Source organism: Rhinopithecus roxellana, chromosome 19, assembly GCF_007565055.1.
Source record: "Rhinopithecus roxellana isolate Shanxi Qingling chromosome 19, ASM756505v1, whole genome shotgun sequence".
In the NCBI taxonomy this organism is placed as follows: Eukaryota; Metazoa; Chordata; class Mammalia; order Primates; family Cercopithecidae; genus Rhinopithecus; species Rhinopithecus roxellana.
In genome coordinates, this window is record NC_044567.1 from 59,811,225 (window position 1) to 59,826,999 (window position 15,775).

Consider the following 15,775-nt stretch of genomic DNA (forward strand, 5'->3'; position numbering starts at 1 on the left):
TGGGCTTCCACTGTGCAAAGCCAACCTAAACCAAGCCTAGAGGAGAACTTCACCCAGATCTCATTTTCCAAAGAGAGGGAAGGGCCCCAGATGGAATCTACTCACATAGGTCTCCATACAAAGAAAGAAGACAGGGCCCCAGAAGAGCTCTTCCAACTCCTGGTACCAACCACCCAGGAAATGCTGCACTGGGGCTGCACATGGCAGCCTTGGGCCCAAGAGAGCCTGAGAGAATTCTCCAAGGAGCTGCTCATGCTTAGAAGTGAGAGAGACACTGAGGGACTTCACTCCAGCCTTGGATAGAATGGAAGAGGGGCAGATCACCTGAAATAAAAGACAGAGAGGAGTGCAGGCCAAAAAGAGAGGTACAGAGAGAGCTGCAAAGGAGTGAGTGAGAGAGACCAAAAGAAATGGAGGCAGCAAGAAAAAAGACAAGATGAGATGAAACCAAATAGGAAGAGACGCCTTGTTAACCAAGTCGAGAAGTACTGGTGGACTGCAGAAAAGAGAGGAAAAGGTTACCATGGCAACACCTTGCAGAAAGCGTAGGCTGTGTAGCTGAGTGAGCCCAGCGAAGAGAGCCACAGCTGCCGATGGCCTCACTTGCTGCTGCATCTGGTCACCTGTGGGATTGTGCCTCGACGGCTATGCCCAAGCTCCCACTCCCCATCTCCAAGATCTCAGCCCAGAACCCACTCTCCGTTCATCGGCTGCCCCAGACTAGTGTGACATGATCCCTTCCCAAATGCGTCAGATAGACAGAGGAAGGCTGGGGAGCCATGGGCTCAGCTGCACGGCCCCCTCCCCAGGTGTCCTTGTTCTTGGCTCAAGGTTGAGGAATCTTGGAGCATGACGAGTCTTAGCAAGGTACTCAACCCAAACCTTCACACTGCACAACAAGCCTCTCTATAACTTCCCTGACCACTGGTCACCACAACTCTGCTTGAATCCTTTCAGTGACAGAGAGCTTAGTCCACTGCATGACTCAAATGCTTACGACTTCAGCTTCCATCCTCTGATCTAAGATCTTGCTCTAGTCAACTCAGTAGAGGCAAGGGGGAAGATGAACAAAGTCCACTGCGACTAGTGAACCATCAGCCATGCTCCAACCATATGCTGCGACTCAACCCCCAACCCCACGCCCTGCTCTCGCCACAGACATGCACATCTTCTACACCTCTCACTGCAATTCTCTATAATTTATCACATCAATTTTATAGTATATTTTTCCTTAACTTCACATTTGTGCCTATTTCTTTGGGGATTTATCTTTCCTCTTCTACCTGAGGAACAACCTATTCTATTATTATTATTATTAATTATTATTATACATTAAGTTTTGGGTTACATGTGCAGAACGTGCAGTTTTGTTACATGGGTACACACGTGCCATGGTGGTTTGCTGCATCCATCAACCCGTCACCTACATTAGGTATTTCTCCTAATGTTATCCCTCCCCTAGCCACCACCCCCCACAGGCCCCAGTGTGTGATGTTCCCCTCCCTGTTTCCATGAAACAACCTGTTCTTTTGGCATGGATTCCTCCATATCCCTGATTCAAAGAGTGTTCGGACCCAAATGTGCTCAATGACTCAATGAGAATCCACACCTGAACCCAAACCTTCTCCAAAGTTTTCAATATGGGCATCAAAATCTCCACAATCTGGGCCAAAAACTTCCTACATCCAGGCTCCATGAGCTCTTCGGCTATTTTTACTGTTGTCCGGACAGAATAACAACTAACATTCATTGAGAGCATACAATACACTATGCACTATTCTAAGCATTTTATATGTATTCACTTAGTCTATCTTCCCCAAAACTGCAACATCTAGCAGCCGCTAAGGAGTCGAGTCAGAATTCAAACCCAGTAAGTCTGACTCCAGAACCTGTTCTCTGAACTCCAAATCTATACCATTTCTATATTGTGACATCTTTTATGTCAGTGGCGGCTTTTCAAATATGTATACCTTTCATCTACCGAAAACCTACAGATAACATCATACTCAGTGTGAAACACTCAATGATTTTCCCCTAACATCAGAAATAAGGCAAGACTGTCTGCTCTTACTCCTCCCTTTAACATTACACTACAAGTCTTAGCCAGTGCAATCAGGTAAGAAAATGAAATTAATAGCATACAGATTGAAAAGAGGACATAAAACCGTCACTATTCACAGAAATGACATAGAAAATTCCAAGGAATCTACCAAAAAACTCTTAGAACCAATGAATGAGTTTAGTGAGGTTGGAGGATACACGGCTAGCACAGACAAAGTCAATTATATTTCTATATACTAGCAATGAACAATTAGAAATTTAAAATACAGTATCATTTACAATAGTACCATAAAATACTTAGAGGTATAAATCTGACCAACCGTGTACAGCATGTATGATGAAGACCACAAAACACTGATAAAGGAAATCAAAGAAGACTTTGGAGAATATATCATGTTCATAAAATGGAAAACTCTCTATTTATTAAGATGTCAATTTTCTCCATATTGGTTTATGGATTCAGTGCAACCCCAGTCAAAACCCCACTAGGATTTGTTGTTTTGAGATGGAGTCTTGCTTTGTCGCCCAAGCTAGAGTGCAGTGGTTCGATCTCCGCTCACTGCAACCTCCGCCTCCCGGGTTCAAGCAATTATCTAGCCTCAGTCTCCTAAGTAGCTGGGATTATAGGTGTGCACCACCACACCCGGCTAAGTTTTGTATTTTTAGTAAAGATGGGGTTTCACCATGTTGACCAGGATGGTCTCGAACTCCTGACCTCAAGCGATCCACCCGCTTCGCCCTCCCAAAGTGCTGGGATTACAGGCATGAGCCACAGCGCCTGGTGCCATTAGGATATTTTTGTAGATATTGGCAAGCTGATTCTAAAATGTGAAAGGAGAAAGGATAGGCACAAAAACCAATGAATCAGAATGAAGAGTCCAAAAACACAACCAAACGCATATGGCTGATGAACTTTTTACAAAAGCAAAAAGAAAATACAGTCTTTTCAATAAATGCTGCTGGGACAATTTAACATCCATATGAAAAAAACTCAACCTTGAACTCTATCGGACACCATATTTTTAAAAAACCTCAAATAGATAGCAGACTTAAATGTAAAATGTAAAACTTTTAGAGAAAAAAAAATATAGGAGAAAACCTTTGCAAACTTGGGTTATGCAAAAAAATTCTTAGTTACAGCACCAAAAGCACCATTCATAAAACAAAAACAAAGAAAAACTGATAAATTGACAGTTCATCAGAATTAAAAACTTTTGATCTCCAAAGGCACTGCTGAGAGAGGGAAAGACAAGCCAGTGACTGGGAGAAAAAGAAATGCAAATCACATATCTGACAAAGGTCCTCTATGAAGAATACAGAAAAAGAACTCTAGGGGCCAGGCGCAGTGGCTTACACCTGAAATTCCAACACTTTGGGAGGCTGAGGCAGGTGGATCACCCGAAGTCAGGAGTTCGAGACCAGCCTGACCAATATGGTGAAACCCCTGTCACTACTAGAAATACAAAAATTAGCCAGGCATGGTGGCGTGTGCCTGTAGTCCCAGCTACTCAGAAGGCTGAGGCAGAAGAATTGCTTGAACCTGGGAGGTGGAGGCTGCTGTGAGCCAAGATTACACCACTGCACTCCAGCCTAGGCCACAGAGCAACACTCCATCTCAAAAAATAAAAATAAAAAAAACTTCTCAAAACTCTCAAAACTCTACCATAATTAAACAAATGGATTAAAAAATAAGCAAAAGATTTTGACACCAAAGAAGATGTACAGATGGCAAGTGAGCATATGAAAAGATGCTCAACATCATTAGTCATTAGGGAAATACAAATGAAAGTCACAAGACCACTACTACACTCATTAGAACGGCTCCAATTTTCAAAACAAAACAAAACAATAACCTGACGAGGCCAAGGGCTAGTGAGGGTGCAGAGCAACTACAACTCTGCTGGGACTGAAGAATGACATATCCACTTTAGAAAACGGTTTGGAGGCTTCCTATCACATGACCCAGCCATCTCACTCCCAGGTATTTACCCAGGAGAAATGTAAACATATGTTTACATAAAAGCCTGTATGCAAATATTGATAGACGTTGCATTCATAATTGCTGAAAAACCAGGAAACAACACAAATGTCCTTCAACTGGTGAAAGTAAACAAATTGTGGTGTATCCACACGATGGAATACTACTCAGCCTTAAAAAGGAACACACTGTTGATACTTGCAACATAATGAAGTACTCTGAAATGCATGATGCCAAGTGGAAGGAAGTTAGATCCAAAAGGCTACATCCTGTATGAGTCCATTTAGATGACATTCTGGAATAGGCAAAAACGTAGGGGCAGAGAACAGCTCAGAAGTTGCCAGAGGTTAAACAAAAGGGAAACAGGGATGGGTTGGGGGAAGGGTTTGACTACAAGGGGCCAAGAGACAGCTCGAGGGAATTTGGGGAGGTGATGGAACTTTCCTATGGTGATGCTTACACAAATCTGTGCATTTCTTAAAAATTCATGGAACTGTACACTCCAAAAGAATGAGCTTTAAGATACAGTAATTTAAAAAAAATAAATTTTAAAAAATATTCATGCCCTTCATCACCTGAACAATTCTTGAAATAGCCACAAAGCCTGGGCATGGTGGCTCACACCTGTAATCCCAGCACTTTGGGAGGCCAAGGCAGGTGGATTGCTTGAACTAAGGAGTTTGAGACCAGCCTGGCCAACATGGCGAAACCCCTTCTCTACTAAAAAATACAAAAATCAGCCAGGCATGGTGGTACTAGCTTATAATCCCAGCTACGCAGGGGACTGAAGCACAAAAATCATTTGAACACAGGAGACAGAGGTTGTGATGGACCGAGATCATACCACTGCATTCCATCCTGGGCGACAGAGCAAGACGCTGTCTCCAAAACAAACAAACAAAAAAGAAATGGCCATGAAACTTGGACTGTCACAATTTGTACTTCATAGGGTTTTTGAGACCGAGTCGCACATTTTCCAAGATGATCCCAATGTGGTGTGTGGCTTATTACTAACGAACTAAGGAATCCTGGCATCCTTGTTTTGGAGAGACCACAGGGTATAGCTACAGGTTTTGGCAGTATCTCATTTGAAAAAAAAAGTGAAAAAAAAAACACAAAAAATTGCCCCTGGCAATTATCCTGGGAACAAACAGGAGATCCTAGGAAAGGCAATGGAAATTTGGAAGGCAAGTCTTGGCCTGGGCCTCACTTTCTTTATCCAAGGTGGTGGAGATGGCCTCTCTCTGGGAGAGGCAGGTCTGAAGACCTGAGAAAAACCAGACCTTGAACTCGACCTCTAAAGATGTGGAACTAAGTAAGAACCCAGCCCTGGAGCCAGACAGGGACTCTCCCTGGAAAACAGCAGTCCCCAGCCTTTTTAGCACCAGGGACTCATTTTGTGGAAGATAATTTTTCTACAGATAGGAGGTGAGGGGTAGGGGATGGTTTCAGGATGAAACTGTTCCATCTCCGATCACCAGGCATTAGATTCTCGTAAGGAGGGTGCAACCTAGATACCTCGTGTGTGTAGTTCACAACAGGGTTCTTGCTCCTGTGAGAATCTAATGCTGCTGTTGATCTGACCAGACTCAGAGCTCAGAGAGTTATGCTCACTTGCTCACCACTCACCTCCCGCTGCATAGCCCAGTTCCTAATAGGCCACGAACCCATACTGGTTTGCTGCCCAGGGGTGGGGACCACTGCTGTAGAGGGTCCCAAGAGGTTAGCAAGCGCCAGTGGGCTCTGAGGGCTGCCTTTGCCATGGCCAACTGACATCCTACTCTCTTTGTTATTTACTATATTTACTCATCCTCATGCCTTGAATAAAATCTCACTGGCAGTCGGGCACTCTGGTTCACGCCTGTAATCCCAGCACTTTGGGAGGCTGAGGCAGGTGGATTGCCTGAGGTCAGGAGTTCAAGACCAGCCTGACCAACATGGTGAAACCACCCCCCTCCCCGGTCTCTACTAAAAAAATACAAAAATTAGCCAGGCATGGTGGTGCACGCCTGTAATCCAGGCTACTTGGGAGACTGAGGCAGGAGAATCGCTTGAACCTGGGGGGCGGAAGTTGCAGTGAGCCAAGATCGCGCCACTGCACTCCAGCCTGGGCAACAGAGCAAGAGTCCGTCTAAATAAATAAATAAAAATCTCACTGGCCAGTTGGCCTCAGAAGGGCTGTAAGGCAGTAAAGGCATGATTTGCACTACAGAGGAGTTAGGAGAGTTGGCCCACTAAGGCCAGCATGGTGCTGGGACCCACTTATATGATTATTAGTGGTTTATGTAGCTTTCATGCTGAACCATACAAAACGGCCCATATTTGTTTCCCCAGGAGATCCAAATCGCCTTAAAGGCACGTGTCTCCTGGTTTTATGTGTACAACAGGGTTTCCCTACTGGAAAGGGCACAACCAACTCACTAAGATTGATTTGAGTAAACCTCACCAAGGTCTGCTAAGGGTCAGTTTGGAGAAACCTCTAGGTGAGCCTGGTGTCCCGGGGAAAAGAGCAGAGACTTCTGGCTCACCACATCTAAGAGCTGTAAGAGACCATCTCGTCCACTTCCGTCCCCTGCCACCCTCCCGGAATGCCTCTGCCTTCCAGCAAGCTCATGGTGAGTTTGTGTAATCAAGAAGTTGGCAGTCAGAGACAGTGAGTTCTGTTTCAGAGACCTAAGCTGGGAGTTGCTGGCAAACCCCTGAACATCCAGCTCCAAAATGTCATGACCCTCAAAATCATATTTCAACTCTGAAAATCATGTTTCCTTGAGACAACTGACTTAGTTTTCAGATAGGCAGAGCTATTTTCTTTCTCTGGACCCAGGAGGGAAAACACACCAGAGAGAAGAAAGCACATCAGAATGCTAGAATACATGCAACCCAGAGAGGAGACGGAGGGTTGAACAGGAAAAAGCAAACTCAGGTCAAGTGGAGCATATCACTGACTCCTTTCTTTAGGGAAGAGTTGCATGGGCCCCATCCCAAAGGTTTGGGCTGTTCTGTACTTTACACAGGTTCGAAGCCCAGGTCCACATCTTCCTCCTAACCCTTTCCTTCTCGAAGGCTGACTATTCCAGTAACTGCTGTCAATTTCCTCCCAGCTTCACAGGCTCAAATCCAGCCTTCTGTTCCTTATTAGGCACTTTTAGTAACGGGCAAGAGGTTGACAAGGGAGTGAATAAATGGAAAGGACTCTTAAAGACCTCAAAGTGCTCAAAACCAACGTGCCATCCTGTTGTGTCCCCAGAAGGAGCTTCTGCAAAAATAACTTCTGCAAAACAAAGTAAAATAATAATATGAAAAGCGCCCAGGCTGTGTGACTTCAGACACAGACTCTTAAATCTTCAACTAATAAAAGCCTGGCAGGAATATCCTCATGAAGGCTGGTGCTACCCAAGCCACTCGTCTGTTCTGTTTCCCTAAAGCACATTAAAAACACATTTTCCAGTTTAATAGACTTACGAGCTGAAATGAATGTGTCAGAACGCTTATAAATATGATAGAACCTGCTAACCAAGCAAATGTTAAATTTTGCATAAGGAGACTGTATCCCTAACTCCTCAGTAGACACTTAATGAATATTTCAAACAAAGCACCCGGCAGCTGCTCTAAGGGCTCCAGATGAATTAAGTGGGCTTTTATTACTGCCAGGAGTCGTCCTCGTGCTGCCTCTCATTTTATCCATCTTCCTTCTTTGTACAAGACAAACACGGCCCTTCAGACGAACCAAGCTCCTGAAGTCTGGTCATGGAGTGATCGGAGTATGGGGTTGGTCAAAGTAGTGTTGAATATTGTCCCCCGCCAAAATTCATGTCTAGCCAGAACCTCAGAATATGACCTTACCTAGGCAGGGCACAGTGGCTCACGTCTATAATCCCAGCACTTTGGGAGGCCGAGGTGGGTGGATCACCTGAGGTCACGAGTTCGAAACCAGCCTGGCCAACATGGTGAAACCCCATCTCTACTAAAAATACAAAAATTAGCTGGGCGTGGTAGCATACCTGTTTCCAGCTACTCCAGAGGCTGAGGCGGGAGAATCGCTTGAACCCGGGAGGCAGAGGTTGCAGTGAGCTGAGATCGCACCACTGCACTCCAGCCTGGTGACTGAGTGAGGTTGCGTCTCAAAAAAAAAAAAAAAAAAAAGAATATGACCTTACCTAGAAATTGGGTATTTGCAGATGTAGTTAGTTAAGAAGCTGTCATGCAGGATTAAGTGAGACCTAAATCCAATGACTGGTGTTTTTATGAGACAAAGGATAGGGAGTTTTGGACACAGACACACACAGGGACGAAGGCCATATCACAATGCGGGCAGAGATTGAATTGATGCAGCTACAAGCCAGGAAATGCTGAGAGCCAAAAGAAGTTACAGAATTTCCCTAGAATTTTCAGAGAGAGTGTGGCCCTGCTGATACCTTGATTTCAGACTTCTGGCCTCCAAAACTGTAAAGGAATATATTTCTGCTGTTTTAAGCCACTCTGTATAGTACAAGATAATCATCCCTTCTCTGAAGGGACCAGAGTGTTTCAGATTTTTCAGATTTTGGAATATGTGCATGATTTTACCAGCATTATTTACCAGTTGAGCATCCCAAATCTGAAAATCTGAAATCTGTAATGTTCCAATGAGTATTTCCTTTGAGCATCATGTCAGCACTCAAAAGATTTTGGATTTGGGAGCACTTCAGATCTTGGATTTTCGGATTTGAGATGCTCAATTTGTACTTCATTGACAGCAACAGGAAACTTACACAGTCAGGAGAGAACTTCTACACATTCAGATGTGTATTGCAATTATGTCCCCAGAAGTTACCTGAGCCGACCGTTTCAGGTGACAGTGGAAGCGGTCAGCCCTTTAACAGTGCCATCCCTTTAACTTCATGATAGCATAGATGTACACCTGCCACCAGTCTTAAAAGATGAGACTTAGAGCCATCTGACTTTTTTTTTTTTTTTTGAGATGGAGTTTCGCTCTTGTCGCCCAGGCTGGAGTACAATGGGGCGGTCTCGGCTCACTGAAACCTCTGTCTCCCAGGTTCAAGCAATTCTCCTGCCTCAGCCTCCCATGTAGCTGGGATTACAGGCATGTGCCAACACACCTGGCTAATGTTTGTATGTTTAGTAGAGATGGGTTTTCACCATGTTACCCAGGCTGATCTCAAACTCCTGACCTCATGATCCGCCCGTCTCGGCCTCCCAAACTGCTGGGAACACAGAAGTGAGCCACCGTGCCCGGCCCTGACTTTCTTTCTCGCTACTCTCTTTGAGTAATGTTTCAACTTCATTCTACTATTTTTTTATCCTGCATATTCTGCGTTCCCAGCCCATGCAGGTATGAGGCTAATGTAAGGAGGCAGCCATGCAGGGAGAGAAACTACAAAACAGAAACAAAGAGAACTCCTTTCTCCTGCCACCTGAAATTTCTTGAAGCTGAGTACTATCCATGGAAGACAACTTCTCAAAAAATTGTTCAGTGTGGCTATGGCCTGAATCATGTCCTTAAAATTTCTATGTTGAAGTCCTAACGCCCAGTACCTAAGAATGTAACTGTGAGGGAGATAGGATCTTTAAAACGTTAGTAAGGTTAAAATGAGGTCATTAGAGTGGGTCCTAATCCAATATGACTGGTGTCCTTCTAAGAAAAGGAGATCGGTACACCGACAGGCACAGAGGAAAGACCACAGTTTGGGAGGCCAAGGTGGGTGGATAGCTTGAGCCCTGGAGTTCAAGAGCAGCCTGGACGATATGGCAAAATGCCATCTCTACAAAAAAAACAAAAATCAGCCAGGCACGGTGGCACGCTCCTATAGCCCCAGCTACCCAGGGGGCTGAGGTGAGAGGATAGCTTGAGCCCAGGAGGTTGAGGCTACAGTGAGCCAGGATCGCACCACTGCACTCCAGCCCGGGTGAGACAGTGAGACCTTGTCTCGATAAAAAGACAGACCAGTGAAGCCATAGGGAGATGACGGCCATCTACCAGCCAAGGAGAAAGGCCTCCGAAGAAACCGACCAATCTTGCCAACCATTAGTCTTGGACTTCCAGCCTCCAGAACTGTGAAAAAAATAAATTTCTGCAGTTTAAGCCACCGGTTTGTTATATTTTGGCTACGGCAGCCCTAGCAAACACATGTAAGTGCCAAATTGCCTCTAGCCTCATGTCACATGGAAGTTTGCTCTGAAATTACTGCCTGGCTTAGAAAATCAGGACTGTGTTTTTTTTTTTTTTTAAGGCAGAAGCAGATGAAGTGCTATCTGAGTGCTCCACATTAGGCCCAAATAGAACCCCCCTCAGAAGCAGAAGACTCTAGAAATTGTACCCACCCTGATAGCGTTCCCGCGAGCTAGGACACTAACAGTCTCATGCCGTCTGCACAGAGCCCTGTCCAACAAGGTATTTCTGCGTTGTTTATTTTATTTAGTATCCAGATGTGAAAAACCTCCTGGCAGTTATTATTATTGAGCCCTTTGCCCTCCTGCAAAATATTTTTGTGCGGCACATTTTAATTGCTGGTTTGCTTCATTCTATTTATTTATTTATTTGTGTATTTATTTATTTATTTATTTATTGAGACAGAATCTCACTCTGTTGCCCAGGCTGGAGTGCAGTGGCACCATCTCAGCTCACTGTAGCCTCTGCCTCCTGGGATTAAGTGATTCTCCTCCTACGTCAGCCTCCCAAGTAGCTGGGATTACAGGCATGTGCCACCATGCTCGGCTAATTTTTTTTTTTTTAAGTAGAGAAAGGGGTTTCACCGTGTTGGCCAGGCTGGTCTCAAACTCCTGACCTCAGGTGATCCACCCGCCTCAGCCTCCCAAAGTGCTGGGATTACAGGTGCATTCTCACACTTTAAATGAAGAAACCCAGGTTACAGGTCTTAGCCCAGAAAGGAGGTAGCAGCCGGGGCCTGCCTATTTTTCAGTTCCTAGATAACTCTTTTTAATTGGGCCAAGACAAGATTTTAAACTCTCCCCTAACCAAGCAGGTACAGGGAAAAAACATAAATTTTAAAAACTCTAATTGCCAAAACCACATGCCAAGAAATTATATCTTCATGAACTACTGTGAAAATATTCTTTCATTTTTAAAGATCTTACCAATAAAAAGTCAGAATTCATAACATCTCAGAGACTTCCCTAAACACATTATTTTGGAAACCTAGTTATAAACACTCAGAGTTTCTCCTAGGAGTTACACCTCACTCTCGATCAAATTTAAGATCACTACATTTGACTGGAAATATCAGTGACAAAAGGAACATGTCCTTCAGGAAGACACGGAAAGTTAGAAGATACAGAAAAAGAAAGGTAATAGGAACCGTGAAGCTGTTTAAATGAGTCCTCTTTGCCTCCCTAGGCTTAGGCTATTCCAAGCAGTTTTAGTGCCAAGGAAAACTGGGAGTGGAATGTATGTGGCTGAGCTTATAGCGAGAACCAGCTGCTTCAGAGAAGACATTGCATCCCACACAGCCTGGCTACCCTCCCTGAGCCCCAATCGTTATGTCTAAAAATGCAATCCTCCAGAGGCTAGCCAGTGCGAAAACCCACCTACTGGGTTCACTGCCGAACTAGAGAAACCGTTCCCAGTCAACAGACAAATACATAAGCAGCAGTAAAACGTGAAGTCAGTGGCCAATACCTCCCTGTGCTTCAGTTCATCAAATCGTGAAGTCAGTGGCCAATACCTCCCTGTGCTTCAGTTCATCAAATCGTGAAGTCAGTGGCCAATACCTCCCTGTGCTTCAGTTCATCAAATCTTTTTCCAGAGGCACCTAAGGGAGGATGTTTAACAGGGAAAATGAGAGAAAGGGATGATTCCAAATACAAGATTAAAAGAGGACACTGAGATACCTGGAGAAGAGAGAGTGTCTTGAGGTAGAAGAAGGGGATCAAAGAGCACCTGAACTCCATCATGTTCCCAAACAGGACAAGTCCTGGGGTTGCTGATCCGGGAATGGGCACTTGGGAAGCTTGAGCTAGAAAGGAAAATCATCTCCTGCAAGACCAGCTCCCCAGGAAGAGTGCCACACAGCAAATCAGACATAGAACCAATAAGGAATTCAAGATTTTAGAGTAGAAAACAAAGACACTTAGCTAATGGCCAGCGACAGCAGTTCTATAATCTATAATCCACTTGACACCAGCTTGGCATCAGTTTCATTTTGCAAAACATGGCTTCGATAATTGCATCAGATCTGCAAGGCTGTGTAGGTAGAATTCTTATTGCCAAGTGAATTTTTCTATAAGAATAGGACATTAAGAGAAAAATCTGTTTCTTACCTGAGTGTTGTACGGCTTACGCTTCCCTGATTTGAGTACCCATTCACTTTTTCCCCCAACACTTTGGAAAGATTTACAGAAAATGCACAGATGGCACCTCACAACTGAATAATCTCCTAAAGTAAATCCACCTCTTGCTCTACCAGAAAATAATGCCTTCTCCTGGTCTTTCCACAGATACACAAAATGACAGGCAATTCTCCTATGCTAACAGACCAATGAAATTCACCAATAATGACAGTGATGACAAAGTTCACTAGTGAAGAGTATCTATAACTGCATCAGACCAATCTGGCTCAACTTTTATGTCACAAAGCTGTGAGCTGCTTTTCAGTTGCCATGGACCCTCAGGTCATGTAACCTCAGCATGCCCGATGAACCAAGTGTAAAACTGCAGGGGGAACCTAAGTGCTGGGACAGAGAAGTGGGACTGAAATAAGAAGCAGACACCACATGACTGGATCCAGGATCCAATCAGATTGAACTCTGGCATCACCCCATGGCAGGATCCAATCAGATAATGCCTCCTAACATCACCTCATTGCAAGATCCAATCAGATCACACCTCATTACTTATGTTTATAAAACCCAATCCAACCCCTAGCTGAAGGAGAGAGATTTGGGCATTCCCTCCTGTCTCCCTGCCAGTTGACTTGACTCCCAATAAAGCTGTTCTTCTCTCAAAAGCCAGTGCCATGGTATTGGCCTCTGTGTGCGTCGGGCAGCAAGCCCATTGATGTTTGGTAACATTTCAACTTCCTCCCCCAGAACATACTGCATATTTAAATGAGGCAATTAACAATTAGTAAGAGAATCAACTGATTCACTTTTAACTACCTTCTCTTTAGCCTACATAGGATGCTACGAAGAAAAGAAAAAAAGCTCAACTTGACAGCTGAGTGGGGACAACTGACACAGAGAAGCCCAAGATCTTGAACAACACTGGGGGTATGGAGCCATCTGGGGTGTGATGAAATATAACTTATAGACCCCTTGCCTTTCAAACACACACACATACACACACACACACACACACTTTGCATAAAATGTCAAAAGGCTCGTGAGCCCTTTGGTACTAATGCATGGAGCCCAGATATAAAGAACTCCTGGCCTGATTTCTAGAATTTACTCAACAATATAACTGTCCACACAGACGCAGATACTAAAATGCTCTATGCCACATTCTTTGTGATAGCAAAGCCTCAGAATTAACCTCATGGGCATCCAGAGGGGGCTAATTAGGTAGCATCACAGCCAACAACAAGAATGGGATGGATCTATGAGAGCCACAGGAAACAAATACCCCAGGGTGCAAAAACACACAATACAGAACAATGGGTCAGGTGTGATTATAGAAACATAATAATTCTGAAAGGATGCACAAGAAACTAGAAACGATGTTTGTGTCTGAGATGGGGGGACTGGACCATAAGGGATTTGAAGGTGGAAGGAAAATTACTTTTAACCCATGTCATTATATTTTTAATTAAAAGAAAGCTAACTGGAGATGGATGGATGGATGGATGAATGGATGGGAGAGAGAATGTAAGAAAGAGAGACTGATAGATTTAAAGGAACTTCTTCTGGTCTACCTAAGTCCCAAAATATCCCCAGCCTTGGGAATAGCTGAAATCAGAAAACATTGCACACTAAGACATAAATAGAAAGTATCTCATAAATGCTTTTCCCAGCTCAGACTGCCATCACTGCTGCTGCTCCTCAGAGCAGCTGAACTCCTCTCCCAGAGTGTGGCCTTTCTAGCTCTTCCTCTGGCCGAACCAATTATGGGACATTACAATAGCAGCACCAATATTATGTTTTAAAGGCTAATGTTATTCACTAAATACCCATTAAACCAATCTCCTTGCTCCATTTACAGCAAGCTTAAGGGCAAATCCAGATGGTACAAATAATGCATATTCAGGCTCCATCTGCATGAAGCCAGTCATCAAATAGCCATTATCAGTTCTGGAGTCCTCAGCTGCCTGACACCCACAGGTGTGTCCAGGTGAGAAGAACAGCAACCTTTCAAGAGATGGCTGGGAGATCATCTTTGTGCTTCCCCAAGAGCCTGCATTTGCCTTTGTAGCTGAACAGCTAGCAACGGTTACAAGGGTTGCTTGGTAACCTGGTAACAGGCTGTGCCTAGTGCCTAGGGTTCTGGAGCAGGGGGACAGGATTACATCTCCCTCCCACACACCTCACTCCCCCACCACATAACTCTGGGTTGGCCAAGACCCAGCAGTTCCCAGAGGCTGTTCTGCAGAGCCAACTCCCCTGACCCTGTCCCTGGCTGTGGCTCCACTGGAAAATGTCCATCTAAGGGTTTGCCAATTTTTACCTTTTTTGATTGACAGGCACTGAATTCACTACACCACCTTCCCCCGACCCACCAGCCCATGGCCCTGAAGATAAAAAAATCAGGTAAAGCCTGGCCAACTTTTATATCCTAAAGAAGGCTCAGAATCAGGATTGTAAGGTCTTCAAAGGGGCACCTAGGAGCCCAGCGCAGTCATGTTAGTGAAAATAGACAGAAAAGGCCTGTGGCCTTGTGTTCAGGACTCAGCATGAAAAATGACAAGTTTTACTTGAATACAGTGCTCTACTGTGTCACCAGACAGTCCTTGACTATGTTCCAGTAAAAAGAGAAGATGACACCTAAGGCGTTCTGATGAGTAAAAGTGACAAGTGTGATTGGAGGCAGGAGGAAGATTTGTCGTTCTAACCCTCTATCATTCAAGCTCACATTGGATGAAATTTTTACTTCCCGGCTCCATCCCACATAGGAAGCTGTAGGAGGCAGTGAGGATTAACCCAAGTGGAGAAGACATTTGAGTTCTCCATGAATAATTCATGCAGGACATAATCTGAACACAGATATCAGAGCCCTGGTTGCAGCATAGCTGTAACTTTTGTACATTTGCTCTCCCTAAGGGCTAGATATCATCTTAGCATAGAGATGGCAAAAAGATCCAATTAAAATGCCAGCATGGAAATGGGAAAGGACTGTTCTCCCTGTAATCACTCCTGTGAACACAGTGACCGGTCACCAATTTGTTTTTCCTTAATTCACTCAGGAGAGCACTCCACATAAGTGAGGAGGGGCCCATTCTCCACAGCATCTTGGCATGGTCTTCGTCCCCAGGGTCTTGCAGGATTAAATGAGGGAACTTCTTACATAAATCCAAAGGGGAAAAAAAGGCATCCAACTCTCCTCATGCTCCTTGGCCCTTAAACTAGCCAAGTGCCCTTAGTAAACAATGAGGGGCAAGAAGGAGAGGGTCTGACCGTGAGGTTGGAAAACAATGTATTGCATTCCTTCTTCAACGACTTCTCAAAGGACAACAGCCATTCTGCCTCTCTCCCCACTGAGCTTCAGTAATTGCTATCTGATTCCTATTGAGGGATGCGTTCCCTCTAACTCTGAGAAAAGGCATGATTATGCTGTCAGCGTCTTTA

At 44.5% G+C, this 15,775-nt stretch overlaps 1 protein-coding gene across 4 annotated transcripts in view; it reads right to left on the reverse strand.

Moving 5' to 3' along the window:
* Window positions 1–15,775, reverse strand: part of SLC39A11 (solute carrier family 39 member 11) — a 460,542-nt gene that overhangs the window by 292,306 nt on the left and 152,461 nt on the right. The window lies entirely within an intron of this gene.